The sequence below is a fragment of the Nansenia antarctica genome (assembly GCF_963989245.1).
Source record: "Nansenia antarctica genome assembly, chromosome: 16".
Taxonomy (NCBI): Eukaryota; Metazoa; Chordata; class Actinopteri; order Argentiniformes; family Microstomatidae; genus Nansenia; species Nansenia antarctica.
This window is the reverse complement of record NC_137686.1, coordinates 17,271,892-17,280,634: the sequence shown is the minus strand read 5'-3', so window position 1 is coordinate 17,280,634 and position 8,743 is coordinate 17,271,892.

Genomic DNA, 8,743 nt, shown 5'->3' with positions numbered 1-8,743 from the left:
CCACGGCCCTCCACTTGGCCTCCAGCTCAGAGTCCTTGGCCTCCAGCTCAGAGTCCTTGGCCTCCACCACGGCCCTCCACTTGGCCTCCACCACGGCCCTCCATTTCTCCTTCTCCTCCTCCAGCTTCCTCTGAGCGCTCCTGCTCATGACTACGATATAAGAAACCGAAGGAAGAGAATATGAAATTACGTATTTTATATTTATATATTATTATTATAGAATGACTTGTCCCCTATGAGTTCATGGATGACTGTGAGGCTGTTTGAACTTCAAAAGTGACTGACGTATAGATATTGCGCGACATTGTGATCGAAGCATCAGTTGTAAGTAAGTAAGTAAGTAAGTAAGTAAGTAAGTAACGTGCCAACGTGCCAAAAATCTGTATCCTTGTTGTATTTCTACCTTCCTAAATGATGGCTAGGACGTCGGGTTATAAAGCAAAAGCTTCTTTATATAAAAAAATCTGTTGGCATACACTTTTGAGCACTTTCAAACAATAAACGAGTTATTGAATTCTGGACGTTACAATTTGCATTTCTCAAAAACCAACAAACAAGGTTTGCAAGGCCTTCTGGGACCAATTAAAGTGAATAATTTAACCTAAAAAGTTAAAACACTCTATTAATACAGGCGGGCCGTCAAGCCCGTAGACTTTTACTTGTCAAGGCACATTTTTAAAGCGCAAATCTGTAATTCAAGACTCTCCGGTAATTTACACACAAGACTCACGTTGATCTCTACTCAGCGCACACACACACACACACACACACACACACCTCCGGGTTGGTCCTCCGGGCTGGCTGCTCTATGGGCCTTGTTGTTGTCCCCGGGGGACCTGAGGGGGGATGACGTCAGAGACTTGGAGAACGCCATGTCCTCATCCTCACACTCATTCTCCAGCTGCCCAGACTGGACCATGTGGACATTGAAGCCATCTTCTCCCTGGCTCTCCATCTCTCCCTGGCTCTCCATCTCTCCCTGGCTCTCCTTCTTGTTTTTTGGCATTTCTGCAACTTTCTACAAACAACTGAACAAGGAAGAGAATGTGAAATTACGTATTTTATATTTATATTATTATTATTATAGAATGACTTGTCCCCTATGAGTTCATGGATGACTGTGAGGCTGTTTGAACTTCAAAAGTGACTGACGTTGATATTGCGCTGTGACATTGTGATTGAAGCATCAGTTGCAGGGGCAACGTGCCAAAAACATACCTGTCAACATTGGGATTTGAAAATAAGGGATATTTCCCCGAAAATAAGGGATATCCCCCGCACGCCCCCGGGCGTGCAACAAGAATTGGGTTAACTAGTTCCTATGATTAAGTAAGTGACTACAGGTGATCAGAATCAGATACCTGGTTGAAAGTAAAATACTTTGAACATCCCTGCATATATACATGAAAACACAAAAGGGCATATCAATTCAGCACATTTATTTATACATTACTTAACACCATGATGTCAATGGGAAAAGAGCGGCGCAAAGCTACCAGCGATCATTTCAAAACGGAGATAACCGAGGCTGCGTTCGTAAATACGCTCTGAAAATCTGATCACCACTCATGGAATGCCTCTTGTCCAATCAAAAAATATGGCTAGGACGTCGGGTTGTAAAGCAAAAGCTTCTTTATATAAGAATCTCTGTTGGCATACACTTTTGATCACTTTCAAACAATAAACGAGCTTTGACACTCACCCCCCCCCCCACACACACACACCCGCGCAGCCACACCCAGACCCCCCCCCCCACACACACACACACACACACACAGTCACACACACACACACAGTCACACACACACACACACACACACACACACACACACACACACGCACACACACACACACACACACACACACACACACACGAGTACGCTAACGTCCACAGGCGCTTACCGTGTGATAGCGTGTTGATCCTCGTGATACTGACATCAAACTGGCTCGATCGTCTTTTATAAACCCACATTTGATTGTGACGTTAAAATGTCATCTCGAGTTCTCGACTGTTGTGATTATGACGTCATCCGTCTGAGTTTTGTCTGCAGCCCAGCCTGGTCTCAGGAGCTCCATTTTTTTTTTACATCTTTAAATCCATTAGGTCTAGGGCCTATCCCCATCAATAGTTCACACTGCAGCAACAGCAGCATCACATCCGAGATACAGTGCCAACTAAGTTACAGTAATAATGCTCTTTAGAGAAGTAGGCTACCTACAAAAACCTTCTGATGCCAAAAGCGCTCTCTCTTTGTTTCTCTCTCTCACACACACACACACACACACACACACACACACACACACACACACACACACACACACACGCACACACACACACAATATCGTTTTGGTTTAAGTTATCCGTGGCAAATAAAGATATTAAACGGCAATTTATTGGTCCTTGATGTTGTTTCGCCAAACTTTGTGTGGAAAGAAGTAAATAGGCTAGTAGTATCCAGCTGCTGTGACAGTCTAACTAAGCAAGTGCAGTTTGAGATTAGAAAAAGCACATGCAGTAATGTTGAACTGCCACACGGTGTCGCTATGCACAACAGCAGAGATGGGAGCCGCAGAGCTGCACATTTGCAGGGCTGCACAGTTGCAAGGATACATGCGCAGGGCTACGGATTTTCAAGGATACATGCACAGGGCTGCAAATGGCGCCGGGTATTACATATTTAGAATCTGAGTACATCTCACTCTTGCTTCAATTGCAAGAGGTAATTATTCGTTCTTCTAGCATTGTAACCGCCAATGGCCCCTGGTCATATCATGGATTACATTTCTTACGATGACTGATGGATAAATGATTCATTTACTTGTTGTAAGTCGCTTTGGATAAAGGCGTCTGCTAAATGCCAAAAATGTTATGTAATGGGATTAACTTAAGTACAGCCAATGAATCCACCCCGCCTATCACATCTACACTGTTTACCACAGTTTTACACATGGCTTATGGATTAGTTGTGTGATTGAATAATGTGTGTATTTTTTACATTTTCCGAATCTTCCTTAATAAAATAAGGCGTTTCCGATTCCTCATTGAAAAGTAAAGAAGTTTAATGATGCGGTTTTATGATGATTATGGCATGGTGAGAGTACGCTTGGCCTACAGTGGAGAAAAAAAGGAGGCATCTTCTTCTGCAGTATTGTCAATTTTATGTGTGTATGTAGATGCACTTTTCATCTAACATCATACTAAATAGATTAAGTGTGGGTATGTGGTAGAAACGGTTATCATTCCATCTCTCCTTTTCCTCCTGAATCCCAGAAACAAGTTAAAGACCATAACCTCCTCTCCCCTCCCCTCGCCCCTCCGTCTCCCTCTCTCTATCTCTCTCACCTCTCGCCCACCCCTTCCTCTCTTTCTTTAGACCATTGTGCATCATGAAATGCTCTCTCTTCCTCTGGCTGATCCCCCGCTCCTTCTCTCCCAGGCCCTGACGTTCTTCCTGTCGAGCTCAGCAGTGCTCCTCTGTAATTACAGCTTCTGGTCGCTGAGCTGAGCATTTTTGTGCCCTGATGCAACTCTGAGAGCAAGGGCGGCTGAACTGAACTGGGTTGACCATCCAGGCTGCACGGCCGGCACGGAGGCCCAGAAGGCACAGCTCTGCCCCTGGCCGGCCTGTGAGCAGCCTCGTCCCCCGGAGAAAGACCACGTTGTCATCAGAGAAACATTGTGTTCGATACTGTTGTTGTTGAGTACAGTTTTGTTTGTTTCAGACAGATTTTGTTGTTAGAATAACTAGAATATTGAGGGTTATAGATGGATGAGAGCTAGTTAGATGAAGGGGAGGGAGTGTGTGTGTGTGTGTGTGTGTGTGTGTGTGTGTCAGGGTTTCCGTTAACCGGTAATTCCCGGACATTGTCCGGTAAAAGTTGATGAAGTCCGACAAATTTAAAACTCGTCGGACATAAATGTCCGGTGAAAATAATTCCCTCTAAGCACAATTTGAATACAATTCGCTAAAGTTCACATTCTGATTCCTTCTATTTTAAAAAAGACGAATATATAGGCTATGTATTTATTTTATTATGATATGATTTGACACCGGCATGATGATGACTCCTAATGTGTAGGCTGCCTATGCGAAACAGCGGTTGTTTCCGGTGTGCGCTATAACTCGTGCACAATCGAGTCGAGGCAGAGAGGAGGATAGCGATGTTTCTCTCTGTGATAGTGTGATTATGCAAGCCTTTTCTGAAAGGGATGAGAACCCGATTGTTTCAGCTTCTCCCAGGGAGAAAGTGGTAGAGTTACCATCCTCCCCGAGTCCTACCATACCATCCGCTGACAGCCTATCTCTGCCTGTAACCGGCGAGCGATTGCGTGTCGCTCAAGTAGCTGATCAGTCATTAAACAAATGTTTTTTACATGCAGCTAGTGAGGAATCTGAAATAGGGGGCAACGTAGTTTATTTCCTTAACGATGGGATATTAATGCGTAAATGGTCTCCTCCTAATGCAAATGGTTGTGAGTGGAATACTGTAAAACAAGTGGTTGTGCCTGTGGGTTATAGACAACAGGTGTTATCTGTAGCACATGAGAGCCAGTGGTCAGGACATTTAGGTATAACTAAAACTTATCAGCTGATATTGAAACATTTCTTTTGGCCCGGACTGAAGGCGGATGTTGCCAAGCACTGCCGCTGTTGCCATACTTGTCAGATGGCGGGTAAGCCTAATCAATCCATTCCACCCGCACCATTGCATCCCATTCCTGCTATAGGGGAGCCATTTGAACGTGTAATAATTGATTGTGTTGGACCTTTGCCTAGGACTAAAAGTGGAAGTCAGTATTTGCTTACTATTATGTGCGCTGCTACTCGTTTTCCCGAAGCTGTTCCGTTGCGTAACATATCAGCCAGCTCAGTGGTGAAAGCTTTAACAACGTTTTTTTCCACATTCGGTCTTCCTCTTGTTATACAATCTGACCAGGGCACTAACTTTCAGTCTAAGCTTTTCAAACAAGCCCTAAGAACGTTAGGGGTACGATGTCACGCCAGAAGCCTACATGCTTGCACTGTTCAATAAAATGTTATACATCTAGACATTGTGGTATTTCTTTATATACGTATCCCAGCCTGCCTATTGTTTCTCAATAAACAGTTATGTTCTCCTCATTGACATACTCCCGAGTCCGATTAAGTATGATTTGACAGGCAGCTAAACGAAATGCCTTCCCAACCAGCGAGACCTGGTTATAGAAATGCCGTTGTTTCATTGATAAAAAAAAAGGGTAAAACTGGAAAGAGAAAATAGAAAACTCACATTAATCCCAAACAATTTAACAAACTTCAGTTAACGTAATGTGGAGTCTGTTCATTGATCGATGCTGTCTGTTCAGTTCCCAGTGAGGCGCCCGTTCAGCGCTGGACATAATGGCATAGCGCGCATGCGAATCATGTTATATTATTATATATTATATAGCTCGCATCTAATCGTATCGGATGAGAAATAGACATTAAATGGCATATATAGGCCGCTACACAACAGTAATCACCGCGACAAACAGCTATATTAGATTTTTTTTTTTTTTTTTTTTTTTTTTTTATTTATATTTTAATATGATGACCGGAATATATCACGTTTGTCCGGTAAATTGAAATCTTCCCGGACACGATGTCCGGCGGCAATTTTTTCTAACGGAAACCCTGGTGTGTGTGTGTGTCTGTGTCTGTGTCTGTGTGTGCGTGCGTGTGCGTGTGCGTGTGTGCATGTATGGAGATCCGACAAGGTACAAGATTAGAGGTTAGCGAGAGTACATTGTGAGGATGTATTGGGTGTGGTGTGTGTGTGTGTGTGTGTGTGTGCGGCGAGACATTTCTTGTTCTGATGTGTGCCAGGAGTGTGCAATGATTTGTGTGTGTGTGTGTGTCAGTCAGACAATGGTTACTGGCACCCTGGCCAAGTAGGGTAAGTGCTCTTCAGGACATAGCTCCACAAGGAAGAACAGACAGGAACACTTGGCCATGTCAGCCCTACGGGATGCCAGTACGCTGACTGTGTAAGTCCTTGGACACAGCAACTCCCTGGTCGGGGGGGATGGGGACAGCTCAGACTGTGTCTCTGTGGTGGTAGGGAGGTACCCCAGCCAGAGATAATAGATAAACCACCTCTGACCACTTCTGTCTGGGGGTAGAACTCAGGTCAGGAGTATACCCCCCCCCCCCCAAGGCCTCCCTCCCAGTCAGGCCAGTCCAGGTTGATGACTAGGCAGTGAAAACACACCGCTGGCCCTTCCTCAGTGAAACCACATGGGCCTTTGTGTCTCTGGAGAACACAACACGGGGGCCCCGGCTCCTCTTTCAAAGGCTACGTACCTCTGATGTGGCTGCTCAGAACTCTCTCTTTCTCTGTCTCTCTCACACCCCTCTGTCTGTGTGTCTGTCTGTCTGTCTCTCTCACACTGTCTGTCTGTCTGTCTCTCTCACACTGTCTGTCTGTGTGTGTCTCTCTCTCTCTCTCTCTCTCTCACACACACACAGTATCTGTCTCTCTCACTCCATCTTGCTTTCTCTCTGACGCACACTCTCTCGCTCTCTCACTCACTCAATCATTCACACTGTCTGTCTGTGTGTCTCTCACTCTCTCTCTCTCTCTCTTTCTCTCTCTCTCTCTATTTACATTTTACATTTACATTTTTTACATTTAGCAGTTGTCTTTATCCAAAGCAACAAGTGAATTTGTCTGAAGTAAGTGACTCATCAGTCATCATAAGAAAAACAAATCTATGCTAGGACCAGGGGCCATTGGCAGTCACAATGCTAGAAGAAGGAAGGGTTACCTTTCTCTCTCTCTCTCTCTCTCTCTCTCTCTCTCTCTCTCTCTCTCTCTCTCTCTCTCTCTCTCTCTCTCTCTCTCTCTGACACACTCTGTCTCTCTCTATCTTGCTCACTCATTCTCTCTCTCTCTCTCTCTCGCTCTCTCTGTCTTTTCTTTTTCTTTGACAAGAGATTGAACTTTGCGACAAGAGATACAGAGAGGAGCAGACACAGACTTGAAAAAAAGCTTCACTGATCTCGACAAGTTGCTTGTTGGTCTTTGCCACACATGCACACACACTGTACTGTCGATCACACAGCGAGATCTAACACAGCGACATTTTCCCTACTCTGCAATCCATTTTCACCGGGCATATGCAGTGCATACCCGTTTCTCATCCCCCTCCTTTTCACCCCATCTGCTTAGCGATGACATGAACGCGGTTATGAGAACCAGATGTGGCCCACTGCATTGAAGTGGAGGAGAGAGAAAAAAACGGAGCATAAGGTTTTAATGCAGTTAAATTACTAAGAGAGAGAACTAGAGAGAGAGAGAGAGAGAGAGAGAGAGAGAGAGAGAGAGAGAGAGAGATGGAAGGGTGGTAGAAAACAGAGTGAGGGAAGAGGGGTCCCTATGCCCCTCTCATGTGGTCTAGACGGGCAGTTATATATTTAGCTGCAAGATGAAAGGTGCCAGTTGTCCAGACCAGGCCTGCATTGGAGCAGGGGGGTTTCCTAACGGATGTGACTGGGTCAGAGTGAGTGTGGCTGGGGTTTTGGGGGAGAGGAGGGAAGGAGGGAGGGTCTGATTCAGCATCTCCTGCTGGGGAGTCTCTTCCTGCTTGCTTTGGGAAACAGTGCCCTAGGAGAGAAAACAGGAGGATAATGAGGTTTAAACATGTTGATTGTTCAACTTCCTACCAGCTGGATTATTTTCACACAATACCTTGTTTGGTTTTCAAAAGGACTCCCGCCACCACACCCTGCTCAAAGTGCAGACGGACAGTGTGTGTTACATAGCATAAGCACATTGATGCAGCTGCTTTGGACCGTACCACGATAGCTAGTGTGCAGATTCAGCACAGCGGGGAGAGACATACAGTACTGAACCACATATGCCAAAGAAAAACAGAAAGACGGTTAGACGAGAACTCAGACGTTTGGTAAAGAGATGAAAGTTCCTGAACGGAGGGGAAAGACAGAGATAAGACAGACATCTGTAAATACACACCCACACCCTCACCCACAACCACAGCCACGTTCACACAAATACACACACACACACACACACACACACACACACACACACACACACACACACACATATACTCAATATATAACCAGGGGGAGCAGAATTTTCCAGTCTTTTTTCCTGTGAAAATGATACAATATTAAGACTTGGGCAATGAAATGAAGCAGGAGAAAGGAAATTAATATGTGACACACCATCTTTCTGTACCCTCCTTTTCCCACCCTTACTCCCATGGATGTAGGTTTCACTAGCCCCCTACCGTGAATATTAGTCAGTCTTGCTATAGACCACATATATGCACACAAGGCAAATTCCATTAAAAAAGATGTAGGTTGCTTTGATTGTGTGTGTTTGAGTGTGTATGACTGTGTTTGTGTGTGCGTGCGCGCGTGCGTGCATGTGTGTGTGTGTGTGTGTGGTGTTAAACATAGATAGTAACGTATGTATTTCTTTTTGAATGTGTCAGTGCTTGTGCAGGATGTGGCTTAGATGTTTGTTGGAATTGAAACCACATTGACCTTTATAGGTACCCACTGACACAAAGGCTTCTAGAGTAAATCCTTCCCCGATCTACCTTCCCATACCTAACATAACGTCTCCTCACCGAGAGGTCTACAGGTTGACCCAGTCCCACTCCCAGGGCCAGCTGTGTACAGGGGTCTACAGTACGTTCCTCCACAGAGGCTGGCGGAGGTCGACACGGGAGGACGGGCTCGTTGCAATGCAT